This window comes from Xiphophorus maculatus, chromosome 4, assembly GCF_002775205.1.
Source record: "Xiphophorus maculatus strain JP 163 A chromosome 4, X_maculatus-5.0-male, whole genome shotgun sequence".
Taxonomy (NCBI): domain Eukaryota; kingdom Metazoa; phylum Chordata; class Actinopteri; order Cyprinodontiformes; family Poeciliidae; genus Xiphophorus; species Xiphophorus maculatus.
Window position 1 is genome coordinate 23054018 of NC_036446.1, and position 14958 is coordinate 23068975.

The 14958-nt window shown below is 38.4% G+C and overlaps 1 long non-coding RNA gene across 1 annotated transcript in view; it reads right to left on the bottom strand.

Annotated features, from left to right (window-relative positions):
* The window catches only part of LOC111608430, a 52209-nt gene that overhangs the window by 27095 nt on the left and 10156 nt on the right, over positions 1 to 14958 (bottom strand). Inside the window, exons 3-4 of the long non-coding RNA XR_002752653.1 lie at positions 13754 to 13808; positions 12018 to 12156 (exon numbers count right to left, since the gene is read on the bottom strand). This is a non-coding gene — a long non-coding RNA (uncharacterized LOC111608430). The remainder of the gene's footprint in view (positions 1 to 12017; positions 12157 to 13753; positions 13809 to 14958) is intronic.

A 14958-nucleotide genomic window follows, 5' to 3' on the forward strand; every position in this document is an offset into this window, starting at 1 on the left:
ACCAATGTGGATTGAATTGAATTGAATTGAATTGAATTGAGAGTATTGTGACAATTGGGAGTGTTAATAGCCAGAGCACAACTAGACAGATTGTTACAAAAATTATGTTACAAATCAATTTGATTTTTTTTTATCCTCCTACTCTTCTTCCACCAAGCACAACCTTTCACGCAAAAACGTCAGAGCTTGAGAAATCTGGACGTCTCTTTGCACGATTGTACAAACAGTCACCAAACCTTTTGTGTCAGCAACACAAATGAACAATGAAAAGTTGTGAGATAAACGTTAGGCTTCTGGGAAAACATTGTGATCTTTTCTTCCTTTCTACCCTTTTGTCACCTTTGCTCTCGCTATTATCTTTTTGTCGTTTCCTACACATTTTCTCCTCTTTCTTCTTTACCTGTCCCGTTCTCTCTGAGTTGTGCTCGCACACAGAGAAATGGCACACATTTGAGCAGTCTACTCCTCTTTTGAATAACACCTCTTTTATTAGTTTGGGTCCTTTCTCTCCTGCCTGCTTTAAACAGAGCGGGGAGATGGGATTCTAAAGAGCTGCCAGGGGCTCAGTTTGCACAGCGCTTTGATGTCATTGAGATGCTATGAGTGCAAACGCGTGCACACACAGACTTCCACACTGACTCCCACACCGACTAGACACCTCCACATTGCCAGACAGCATCCCCCTCCACCACATACACACTCATGCAAACATGCATACAGTAATTCTGTGCTGGTAGCTGCAAAACAATACTTGGATGTGAACACTTTCCTAATTTTTTCTCCTCATGTCCTGTTCTTTTCTCACTGTCCCTCTGAAACATTTTTGTGCTATTCCATAAAGACAGTACAGTATTTTATGAAGAATTTGTCTTAGTTGGCACTCTAACCTCGCAGACAGTCGATAATGTAGGGATAATGATTAAACACTTTTGGATTTCCTGCTGGGGAATAAATTGGCATTTGCACACACCGATTTTCATCTGTAATCCTGATAGGTTAAGGAGATTATATTTATCTTTTCAGTTGGAGGTCAAGAGCCATGGGGAATACAGAGAACAATCAGAACTAGGTGCATGTCTTCATTATGTCCAAATGAGGTTGGGATAAATTGGACAAATATGACACGTGCCCATTCAGCACTTCATATTCATGACCCTATTAAAGTGGACCAGAGTCATTTTCTGAGCAAATTTGATCAGATTTACCTACGGCGCTGAAGCTGATAAGTGAGCTTCAGCAAAAGGAAAGAGGATGCAAAACACTGAAGGGATGGGAGTGTAAGTGACAGAAATGCATTGATTCACCTGTGAGTTCCAGTGACTCTTTACCTTAGTGTTATGTAACTCACAGTTCCTGCTTCCCTCCTCTCCATCAGACTCAGTTGTGTGCATGTGCGTGGGGGTGCTTATGTGTGTGTGTGTGTGTGTGTGTGTGTGTGTGTGCTTCCAGCCAACCCTGACTAACAAGCATATGTTAATTATGAAGGAGATCACACGCAGGTCATCCAGCACTCTGCCACTAAAAAAAGGAGCAAGATGCATCACTGGAGGGCATATTCAGAGCTGGGGGTGTGTACCCCACCATCCTACACCAGCTTACTCGCCCCCCTAGTCTCTTTTGTGTGTGTGTGTGTGTGTGTGTGTTATTTGTCGATCCATTTAAAACACCCTTTAAAATTATGCTTCTCAAACACCAAACCACACTTATGGAGCTTAATAATTTTTGGAAGTGTAAAGCCATACAAAGATTTGCTCATATGAAGATTGAGCTTTTTGTGGTTGATTTTAAACTTGAAACTCAGGTGAAAAGTTGCTTTATTAAGTGTCCACCAGCAGCTGACTTTAGGGGCATATCTATGGCAAAAAAAAACTGGTTAATAGAAATTAAATTTGTATTTAACATATCCTCTCATGTATTTAATCCTCAAAAGCAGAAAACATTCCAACATGAGTACAAATGTATTGTGGGCAAGCTAAAATCTATTTTTATGTTTGAACTGTTTGTCATCACACAAAATTGATTTGAACTGAACTAAATTGAGATGAATTGAATTGAAATGTACCTAATCTGAAATGAACTGAACTGAACTCAAATGATTTGAAATAAAATGAACTGAATTAATCCCAATCTGATAAGTACATTCCCAGTCACTACATTAACTTGCAAATAAAATTTGTGAAGATTAAATCAGCTGACAACACTGGTAGAAAGATTCTTCTTCAAAGTAACATTTCTTAGTTTTCACAATTTGTTCCTAACAACCTCTAAGTTACTACAATGTTATTCATGGAGCTCATTGTGAAGTTTCTGTGTGATTAAAACAACTGATAGAGAAGCTTTGGAAATGGTTCATTGGCTAAACACAAAATAATCACGTTTTCCTTATCTAGTTATTCACAGATTCCTGGTGAAAGTGATAATTTTTACATCAAATTTATGGCACAAGAAAGATCACGGTTGTTTGAAATATTTACAGTTGAGAAAGGGCAAAATATTGTCCTGTTGTTGTCATTGTTTTGTTTTGTTTTTTCACAAGGTAGCCAAAATTACAAAAAAATAAAAAACAATATTGCGTGCTGTGAAGACTCTTTCAGCAAGCAGTAATTGTTAGTCATGCCAAGTGAACACTGCATCCTTTTATTTTGCAAACCTTAGCCTTTCTCTCTCTCTCTCTATTCCCTTGTGGCTTCCTGGCACCCCCTTCTATTCTCTTTTTCTTTTCCTGTGTCTCTCCATCCCACACACACATACAAGCACACCGCTACACCCCCTTCGCCTCTGTACCTCCTGCCCCAGCCTCAGGTCTTGCCCCAGAGCACATTGATTTTGCTGTATAACTAATTACTGCTTGTAATCTATTCATTTCACCACTGCCAAAAAGGGCTGCAGCTGTCAAACTTCAGCACACCAGGAAACTGGTGGAGATGGCTGGGGATATTAATGCTGGACTCCGATGGTGGTGAAGTTGTAAACTTCAGGGTTAAGACAGGAGATCGAGTACAAAAAAAAGAAAACACCAGTGACTGGTGTTTATATTTCAAGGATATGGTTTAGGATAAACCAGGTACATATCTGGTAGATATGATGCTATTTGTTCTGAAATTCTGTGTGTTTTACAGTAAATATTACAGGAAACACTTTCTGAAAAGTTAAACGTTTGTCTTATCAATACAGAGCATGTTTTCACAAAAGCCTTGAGGATTGTGAAGAGTCTGTTTGGGAAGTGTGGGTTGGGCCCTTGTATTATTTTTGTCATCTGTGGTTTATGCCAATGTGGCCCAGGCTCTTTCCTATTGTTGAATCATTGACACAAACCTTAACTGAGGACAGAGGGACCTGCAGAGCTTCAGATGTTGTCTACTGTGGCAAACATGGTTTCTCCATTTGTGGACAATGGCTCTCATTTTTTGTTTGCTTCCATCCCAGTGGCTTTTTAACCTTTCCAATCTGACAAATCTCAATGACTTTGCAGCTCATCTATACCTTTTTTTAGTAATGTATTCGATTTTTATGCTACTTCATGTAGTTAAACACATTTAATTTTATCACTTCTTGCTTCTATACGTTCTGAAATAATCGGGCCTGTATGTGACTAATGATACTGAATTCAGCTTCTAAAAATGTGATTAATCACATTAATTTCATTACTAAGCAAAAAGGACATACTTTTTTTCACAGGTTCAGGTTGCTTTGGAAAGCTCTTTAGTAAAGTAAATTATCATTTTAAAAATACCTTTTGCATTTACGTCATTCTTGTCCGATATTAAAATCAGTTTGCTAACGTGAAGCACTTATATGTGGAAAAAAAAGCAAAAATAAAAGAAATCTGAAGCAAGCACGCACTTTCAAACACTCTTTACTGTACTGGAAGACGTGTTCAGTCCACTATAATTGAACTCTAGTTAATTTGTTTAAAAGGTGTGTTTGGTTTGGGGAGATGCGAATGCACAATTGAACTCTGATGCAGACCAAAAAAGCGAACTATGGTCTGCCTAAAAACCGATTGAAGTGATTGAAGAAATCGATTAAAGTGAAATCGCTCATGATCTTTTACCAAAGACAAAAGAGAAATCCTATAAACCAGGGGTGTCAAACTCAATTTCACCAAGGGCCACTTCAGCATATTGGCCATCCTCAACGGGGCACATTGACGGTATAAATCAGGAATGCCCAAGTGCAGTCCTCCAGACTGCAACTTTTAGATGCGTCCCTGCTAAAACGTACCCCAGACAAAAAGTTGACTTCCCTCATTAGCAGCAACTCAGTTCTGTAGAGGCCTATGAATGAGTCAATGATCCAGGTGTGTTAGAGAAAGAACATCTAAAGTTGCAGAGTGATAGGTCTGGAAAACTAGACTTGGGCAACCCTCGCATAAATGTATGAAAATACAATGTTAAAAATAAATTAAACACCTCATATTGTTAAATAACTGATTTTATGTATTCAAGTTTTAAATATTACATTTGAGTTTGCATGGATGTAAAATTACTGCTCAGTTTAAAAATATGCTCAGTATTTTTAAACTGCTCAGCTAAACTTCGCTCTTTAGCTTGTTGATGTTTCAGTTTTATTCGCTGGGAAAATTAATCTTTGTCTGCTTTAAAGATAAGCAAACAAAGAATAAAAAACAAGTTTTGATATTAACTCTCAACTTCATTCACAAAACTTGTTCGTTATTTATTACACAACGAACATGTATTTCACATAAGAACCAAACTATGAGGTGATGTTGCCTGTCCTTGAACACAAAGCTGATCCTCTTCACCCTGTCACCAACTCACACACATCCTCATTGTGTTCTGTAAATAAACACAAAACAAGCAAAATCAATAAACTATATGCATATTCCAGTATACTGAGTTTTGGTTTTACATTCATTCTATTTAAATTTAGTTTGTTCGTGCTTACCAATGTTTCCCCCTGGTCAGTTCGTCCATGTCTGGTTTTAGTTCTATTCTGTGGCGATCCACAAAACGGCGTGTAGGTTTTCGTCAGTAATGCGCGATCTGTGTTTGGTCTTATTTAAATTCATTATTGAAAACATCTGTTCGCACAGATAGGTGCTTCCAAACGTGGACAAAACACGAGCTGCGTGGAGTCGGAGCTGTGGCATCAAATCAGGGGGCAGGAGACGGTAAAAGTCCTCGATTGAAATGTCACGGAACTTCGCTCTTTAGCTTGTTAGCTTGTCGATGCTTCAGTTTTATTCGCTGGGAAAATTAATAACAGCTTGAGGTGACTCTGCTGCACTCTAGTGGCGAGGAGCCGTAATGTTGGCTGGTAAGAATCGGAAGGCATTATGGGAGATGTAGTTTGTAGTCAATTCGTGCTCATGTGGCCCGCGGGCCTTGAGTTTGACACATGTGCTATAAACATTAAAATCGGATGCCACGTCCATTTTGTCATCATTTTGTGAAGAAGGCGCTCATGTCTTCTTTGGAAGTTTTCATGTCGTTTCCTTCAGAGTTTAATGGTGCAGCGCCTCCAGAGGAGAGAAGGTGAACAGGCTTTTCAATTAGTTTGGATGTTTGACAGCGCAGTTTAAAACCGAAATGGCAATAATATTCCCTTGAATGGGTTACAAAAAATTATTTAAGTGAGTATTATTTTATAGCACATTTCACAGATTAAAATCACAAAGGGCTTTCAGAATGATAGAGCACAAAAAATGAAACATGATTTAAAATTTAAAAAATGATAAAGAAAACTTTATTACTTAAAAGGTTTGAGGGAATGATAAACACTCAAAATTTTGGCAAAAAGGATCTATATGTTAATTTGATTACAAAGTAGCAACAATTGCCTAAAACATGCAGTTGATTACATGAAATTTCAAATTATATCTTCCTAGCTCTTTTACAAAAAATCCATTACCCTAACACTGAAAATATTCATGAATTACATAATGAAATCAAACATTTATGCCCCTGCGGTGGTAATATCAACCTTTTTAGCTATTTTGTAAACAGTTTTCCTGTTTTATTGTGTATATCAGTAGGCATCCAGCAACTGACAGAAACTGTTAGATTTGGACCTGGACATCACTCTTAAATGGTACCAGTCACACAATGTAGGATGTGTAGCATACAGAGCATACAGCACGACAATCATACCCATAGAAATGCACCTCTCAGGCCGCCCAGGGGTAATAAGCATCTGTTTGTTTAATCTGCTTAATCTGCTGGTGAGTTCCACTGGGCGTGCCTAATTAGCAAAATTAATTTGTTAAGACATTAGCGTCGTTAGAGATGGCCAAATGAAGCTGCACTGCTTTATGCAAATGAAGCTGTGGACTTGGCTGCCTGTGTTACCTCAATTAGACCCTTTCTTTTGATATGTGCCTGTTTTCCCCTCATCCGGTGTCCCTTATCTTTCCTCTTCTTTCATCTTTCTTTTCCCCTCATTATCATTGTCAGGTTTCACAAATTATGAAGTACAGCTATTGTATGACTGTAGCGTGGGAGCAACAGAGAGGAGGGGAAGTAAGCTTCTGTTACTGCTAATCGTTAAGAAAACTCTTGGTTTTCAACTTGGGCTTGCTCTTTGGAGCATCCCAGATCAACACAACCAGCAAATAAGATGGGTGTTGTTTAGTTTATGTGTCAATTTGGGAGCATTTCTCCCAGTGTGTTAGAGGAGTAATTAGGCACTGCATCGCTGCACGCCTCATAAGTCTGTTTAAGGGTTAATGAGGCCCCAGCAGCGTCCCAGCATGGGTTGGTGGGGGTTATGTATGTGGGTCTGCATTGGTATAGGCCTAGCTTCAATAAGAAGCCACCCATAGGACTTCCCTTTGAAGTGTCAGAGGGTCCCCCCTTGTTCTGGGCGGCTCCTGTTTCATTTCTCTGAGTGGCAGCATAAAATATAGATGAGCTGCCAGACAACACAATCTAAGCACCCCTCCACCTAAATACCCCTCCTTTGCACATCCCTTCACCCTCACCCTTAACATTATTCATAGATTAACCAACCCCTCCCCAGCACAAAATAATGACCTCCCTTTTCCCTCCTAATCTGGCTTTTAGGGGTGACAGTAAAATTAGACACACTAAGCTTTATCTGTGGTTTTCTTTTGCCTAACAGTAACAATAAATGAACTTATTGCCACCAGAGGAGCACTTAAGGTTAGCTATAATGTAGAACACAAGCACAGGCAAAGTTGAAAATGTGTATTTGCAAGTTTTCGCCCTGAGGTGTTGCGTTTGTAATGAGTGCTAATGCAATAGCAGTACGACAGATACTGCAGCTTTGGGGATTTGTATTTGTGTGCTCTGTTGTGACACAACCGTATTTCTTCTGTTTTGGGCCCCAGTGGGACACCCAGTGGTCCATTTGATCACCATCTCTGGTGGAGAGAAAGTTTATGTCAGCTGCGTCCTCAGAAAATAAGGCTCATGATGCGGAGTGGCAGAAAAAAAAGTGTAAATTATCAACATTATCATATTTTAAGGTTAAACCTAAACAGTCGCTTTTTTTAGTACCATACACAAATGTTAACATCTTAAATATTCCATCTTTAAATTAGCAACAAATTGATTAATTACCATCTTAATATATATGTATATATTGGATTTTAACCAAAGCATCATTATTTTTAATGTGGAAAACTGATAGTTGTTACCTTGACTAATAATGGTCTTTCTGTTTTCAATATTGTGCAGAATATAATATACATCCCAATAAAAAGTCCAATAACAGTGTGTACAATTACCCTTTGAATATTTAATGTGTAAAGCTATCATCAAAACCTGTATCGTTGCTTCTTCAAGCAACGGCTTAAAGCGGTTTTAAATAAGTGCTGCGTATTTGTACAGTTTTACGACACTTTTTTCCCTTTCATGCCTCTTTCAAATGTTTACTTTCTAAAGTAAAGGTCTGAAGTTTTTCTTTTATTAGTTTTGTTGGTGTTTTTGTTTTTTTGTTTTTTTATTATTATTATTTTACACTAGTTGTAGCATCTGTTGCTGTTTTTTCCTCTTCTAATTTCCTTTTTCAGCACAGGCCTTGGCTGCATTCTATAAGGTTAAAGTGCAAAATAGATTTTCTGCAGAATAGTTTGCTTTAATACACATAAAGAGTTTTTTTGGTGAGAAAAATTTATATCAATCACGACACTTTTCAAAGTGGAGATTTTTAAAAACACATTTTCCAGTGAGGTTTTTTATTAATTACTGCATGTCTTAGTTCTCACATGCCTGTTGTTGATTTCTTGGATTTGTCCTGATAAAACACTTATTTACGTAACTCCATTTGTCAAATAAAATTATTTATATAGATTAATTACACAGATACTAACGTTTTCAAGCTTTTATTTCGGTTATTGTAATGATTTCTTGCTTACAGAAAAAAATTCAAACACATTCAAGATCAGAACATTACATCAGACCAATAAAAAATGTTTAATACAGAAATGTGGGCTTATTAAAAAGTATGTTTAATACATGTTTGCTATTTTCAAAACTTAGTTTTAATCTGACAAATATGCTTAATCAGATCTTCTAGTTTATTGACTATGACTGTAAAAACTCATGACTGGTTTTCATTTGTCATTCCCTTTGTTTTTGTTGTTTAGATTATTCAGTTGCATATTTAGTTTTTCCAAGTTATTCAAAGTTTGTGTCGGATTTTCACTTTGGTTCCTCACAGTGACGTGACGAGGTTTTTGCTCAGTTACAGATTTATTCTGTTTTTATCTTTAATAAAGATAAAAACATGAATTCTCATGTTTCAGATGATCAAACAAACATTTAAACCAGACAAATAAAACCTAACAAAATACAAAGAGTAGTCTCCCAATGAGGATTTCATTTGTCAAGGCAAAAAGTTGTCCAAACCACTCCAGTTAAATGTGAGAAAGTACTGTAATTCCTCCCTAAACCTAATAACTGGCTGTGTCTCCCTTGTCAGCAACAACTTGCAAGTGTTTGCTATAACTGGCAATGAGTCTTTTACATCACTGTGGAGGAATTTTATTTGCAGAATGGTTTTAATTCAGCTACACTGGAGAGTTGTGGAACATTAGCATGTGTGTCAGGTCCTTCTGCAACGTCGGAGTCAGATTTAAGTCTTAACTTTGATTATAAGTGACTTCAAAACTTTCATTTATCATTTAAATGTAAACTTGCTATTTTCCTTTAATCACTGCATAAGCCCGCTACACTTGAACTTAAAGTGAAAAATCATTCTACTTCAAGATTTTCCAGTAGAAACCAGAATTCTGAGTCTGTGACGCGCTTTCAAACTCCACGGACACCTGGCGAGGTTCAACACTGTGGATGATGGATCTTACTCTGATTTGCTGTAGTTCTAAGTGTTAAATCGTACTGTGACAACCTGATAACTAGGGAGAATTGCTCATTTGTAAATGAGGTCAACAGGCTGACCATATTGCATTTAAAAATTTTATTCCATGTCTCATAAGAGGATCTCCAGTGTCAGCCTTTGGTTTTGGTCATTTTATTTTAGCTGTTCATTTCATATTTTATCTTATAAATTGTTAAAGTGGATTGTGTGGAATTTTCCAGCCGGAGTCCTGGATGTCTGTGCTGGCATGTGAAGCCAGCATCAGTCAAAGGGAAGTTAGAGAAGAGCATTAATATGTCCACATGATGACAAACTGCATTAGTCGGGAGGCACCGCGTTTCATTACAGGCTACAGGGACCTCTAATCTCATTCCAGTCCACTTTGTGGAAATGACAAAATGTTATTACATTCAGCGGGTGTGTCAAACATTACATAGCTACTATTTATTTTCACTTTATTTGCTTAAGTAACTCAGGGGTATCTGCACATAATTGTTTTAAGCCTGAGAGATTCCCTGTTCATAATAAATCATCTTTTTCTCCTTTGATCTCCTGGGAAGTATTGCACAGACCAACTTTAAATGGTTTCTTAGGAGCAACTCCACTTTTGTCCACTCATTTAAAAACTTTCTCATTATTTTGTTTGTTTTTTTGTTTTTTTTGCTTTGTGGGGGAAGATTTGGGGAGGGGTTTGGGCATGCAGAAGATTACCTTGACCTCTGTCTCACTGTCTTTCTTATGAGTTTGTTTCAAAAGCAGAACAAGATACTTATGCACTTGTAGTCAACATGCCAATAAGGTATGTGATTACTGGATGAGGTCTTCATTTGAAAGAAGGAAATAGCATCACACACCAGATTAAAGGCAGTATTTAGACATAAAAAATTTAGTAGTCATCCTGGAAGAACAGCGCTTGCTTTGTTCTTTCTGAATTCTTTTTACGTGCGTATTTTCAACCTCAGATGTAAAAGAATAAATTAAAATTGAGAGGAATTACTCCTCAAAAGAATGGCTTGGATCTTTAATAATTGCATTTTAAACAAGCATATGTCACAAACAAGAAAACTTTTTCTTCAAGATACAGCTAACAGGAGCGCCGAAGGTGATGATGAGGAGGGAGAAGGAGGGAGGAGTCATTTTTAATCTTGAAATTATTATATCTGGACTACTGGTTCCTCAAGCTTTATCAGATTGCTTTTCCTAATCATTGCCCCCCGCGTATGTTTGATCTCCATGATGAACAGATGATTAGTTTTTCATGAAACCGTTCAAGCAAAACACTCCAGCGTGAGCCGTGGCGAGACGCTGTTGATTTAGCCGTTTGAGCGGCAGCAGACCCCTCCGTCTGCCGCACGCCAGACCCGAGCTGGAGACCACATGGGAGCTGGAGCGGGTCAGGCGGGGTCAAGTCTATGGGTAATGATATATCACCTGCCATATATTTAAGGTTTTGCTAACTCTCCCTCTCAATTATGGCCACTCCTCTCCCCGTGTTGGCCTCAGAAGCAATGAGGCGACACAATCAATTTGGGCAGGACTCTGTGCTTTTTAGGCAGGAAAATGACACCATTCTGTTGCTGCAAATCGCAAGCGGTCCAGCCCAGATGATCCCCCCCCCCCCCCATGTTTATGTGCATGCATGATTTCCTAGACCTCTATCAGAAAACGACAGGCGGGGGGGATTATTTAAAAAAAAAATTAAATTGCACCAAACACGAATGGAAGAAAAAAAACGTGTTTAGTTTTAATTTTTCTTTAAAAATGTAATAACCATACACACAGTTTTAAGAAATTGTACTTATTGGATGAAAGGATTTTATAGTAATCATAGCTGTTGCTCTTTTTCTATTGGTTGTGTACAACAGCTTGTTCTGATCACTTCTACAAAAGATAAGAAGATTCTTTGACAGACTGTTCAGTTTTACTTAAACTTAAATGAATCGCATTCAATTTATTCCAGCAAAAGTCAGCTTTGCAAAGGGCTAATTTGTTTTAACATCGGCTGAGCAAATCCAGCATGACACAGAGCTCCAGAACCCTCCTCAGATGAGCTCCTGATACATGTAAGGCAAAGCTGCACCACCCAACATCTCGGTGTAATGGGCTGACGGCTCGTGTAAGCGGCAGAGCGAGGAGGATGAAAAGAAGGTGAAATGGCTTATTTAACCAACAGAGAGCAAGAAACTGCAGGGGGGGGATCGGTTCTCTAACAGTAACTTTGTTCTGCTTGGATAAAGTAGGGAGGAGACAGGAAGTGGTGCACACATCCCTGCGCTCCGCACAGAGTGGTGAGGTACAGGGCACACAGCGGGGAGGCAGGAGATGAAGGCTGCACGTCCCCCGTAGCCTTCGCACTGATTAGATACAGAAATGCATTAAGTGCAGATGCAGCACATCATTTGGTTGTGGACTAATTGCAGCTAGCGTTCAAGTGGAGCATACCTCAGGCGTTTGACAGTGTTTTGTGTGTGTTTTTCCCTTTCTCCGTTGCTTTCAGATGCACTGTTTTGTGTTGTTTCTGCCCTTGTTTAGCAAACAGCCCACATGTATCCTGCATCCTAATAAGTTTGCTTTTATCAAAATAAGAAAAAAACACTATTTCATCTTTTTTTTATATATATAAACAGATAACAAAACAGGATTTTTTTTTTTTTTCAAATACGTTGGAAACAATATGAAAGAGGAAAAAAGGATGAAAATTCAAAATTTCTCACAAGGTACAGCTGCCCACAACAGTCCAAACGTCCATCTTGTTTTTCAGAGCAACAATGGCTTTTTGCTCCGAGTCATTATGAAGTCCAATCTCAAGGATTCACTTCCGGTTCCCGATGTTCACTCATTTTTGTTGAGTCTCTGTGAACAGAAAGAAAAGTTAATTAGGCTATAGAAACCCAGTTTCTCCAAAGATACCATAATTTGATTTTCCATTTAAAGATTAATATGTTAACAAATCAACTTAGAAATCATTAAACATTTGTTTCTCAAAATAGTATCTACAGCGCCAAGATTGGGCAGATCACTGTGTAAAAACTAATATAAATATTATCAACACCTGTGGTTTTATTTTAATCCCTGACACTGAAACAAAAAGCTTCAGAAAACTCATGTGTTTATCACTGCTCTCATCATTTAAGTGATATTTTCTTGGCTATTATTTAACTCATCTTGAGTTATTTTCTTTTAAAGAACAAATTGCATGTGTAATTGTTTTCCGATTAGGTAATAATGGGCTGAAGCATAAAATCAATGCTATTTCCCAAAAATAACGTTGCTGGACTTTTTCAGTTTTATTGGCCTTCGATGTTTGTGTTCTCCTGCTCACTTCGAGACTGTTGTGGTTGTCTTTGGCGTCACCGTGGCGCAAAAACAGAAATCAGACTCTTATAGTTGTCGACTGAGGCTCCTGTGGTCAGTCAAATTTCTCTTTGAGGTTCACAACAAAAAACTGTAGCTCTGCTTGGCCTTGAAATGGTTTTAAGAAATATTTTCTGAGGTGTGCTCATCAAAGAGTGGATGGTAATATTTTTCTTTATGAGCGAATACCTATGGAGTTGCAGTTGATTGCATCACTGCAAAAGCCCAATGAATACCATCCTATGAATATACAGGTCTTGCCAATATTTGAAATGCACATGGGGAAGCACTGATCCAGATTTTGTTTTTTTTTTTTCCATACTTTCAGCTTTAAACATCTTCATCACTTGGTTGGGCAAGCAGTGTTTCATTTTTACTCTGCTGCCATATTCACTAGAAAAGATAAAGTGCTATTCATTTATGCAGATGCAATGTGTTTCTGAACATTACAGACTAATGTCCGTACTCTGCTAATAGCTGTCGTGCATTGACAGGAGATGTTTTTGCTTCCTATCTACCACTTCTTACCTGAATAAAATGGGGTTTTTTCTTGTTGCTTGTTTTGAACTTTGTGTTCAGCAGCCATTTATGTTGTCCAGTGGATATATATTATCACATTGCACCGTAATTGAGTGAGTGTGGAGGCTCTGCAGCTTGTTGTTTTCACACCAACTCCACCGGGCAGAGGGAGGAAAAAAAAAAAAAAAAACTAACAAGCACTTGTCAGTTCTCACCCATCACTCCTGACAAGCAACTCTTGTGGACTTCTCCTCTTATCTTCCCTCTCTCACACCTTGCAGTCATCTGAGAGAGCATGTTTCATTGCATTTGTATGTGTTCATGTGTTGACGCGCACGTCTGTGTGCAGCCGCATGTGTACACATGCTAACCTCCATGCGTGTGCACATGGGTGTGTATGTGAGAGCCTACATGTGTCAGAAACCTGACATGATCTTGTCTCTGGCGAAGGCCTTGGATCACCAGGCCCTGCACACTCCAGACCTGACAGTGCAGCTGAACTAATCAATATCTCACCGCAGTCAAAGGTGGGCTCTGCCATGAGGCCGCGGGGGTGCACTAATTGATGGAAACTCACCGCTGGCTAGCTCCATGCCCTGCGGCGCTGGAAGACGGCAAGCTTGGGCCTTCCACTGAAATGGAAGGGGAAATAGAGGACAGTAAGGCCGAGATCTTAGCCAGGAAAAAAAAAAGAGGCAGAGAGAGACAGAGAGAGCTGTTTAGATTTTGTTATATTGTTGTGCTTGTATGTTTAGCAAAGTGAAGGTTTGCATGCTTTTTGTCGGGGGACATTTTTTAGCCTGTGATAGTTTGACTTGTTAGAATGGTGAAAATATTCAGCATAGGAACGGTTTTAAACTCACACTGAAGCTGCCATGTATGATGTTTTATGGGATTTTTTTTTTGTCATGAAATCATTTCGGAAAGCTGCCACCAAAAATATAACATTGTTTTTCAGATGATATTATTCAAAATGCTTGATTGATTCAGTCATTTTGCAATATTTCATTACAAATGAAGTATTCACTACTGATTTCATGTAGCAAACACACATTATTCTTTGTCTTTTTCACCTAAGTACTTATAAATAATTTCATAAATAAATGTATATTACTTTTTAGTGAGCACCTTAATCACAGTTACCCTTAACAGATGATGGGCCAACGCTTTGTTTCCACGTCATGAAATCTCCACCCTCTACCAATTATTTTATCAAGAGGAGAATAAAGAGAACACAGGAATGATCACTTGAGAGAATGTGCAGTGACTTGTTTCTTGTTTAAAAATATATTGTTATGGTGCAGACTAAGCACACTGGGATAATTACCATCAATAATTGAGTAAGGGGAAATGCTAGGCAGGGCTGCATTCATTGCTGGCTAAATGTGCCTGAGAGATGGTGCGATGGACTGTCTGGCTAGCTTGCTAATTTGGCTTCCTTTTTTTATGTGGCACTGAAGATTATCTTTATGTTTCCACCCGCTTGCCTCTGGCTCCATATGAGACCCGCAGCAAGAACATGCAGTGTTTCCTGTTAGCACCATTTATTGCAGGTGTGCCGATGCATATTGATCCCAAAGAGCATCAAAGCAACATAAAGTGAAGGAGTTGGATGTATGCCACAGCATGAAGGATTTATTGCACTCATTTATGAATGAGTTTGAGTTTACTTATATCCAATACTGGGCTTAAGCAACAATTATTTTGGACCTTCAAGCGAATAAGATTAGAACCTTTGTTTTTACTTTCATAATTGAAGCTGCTTTACATATTTACAGTGAG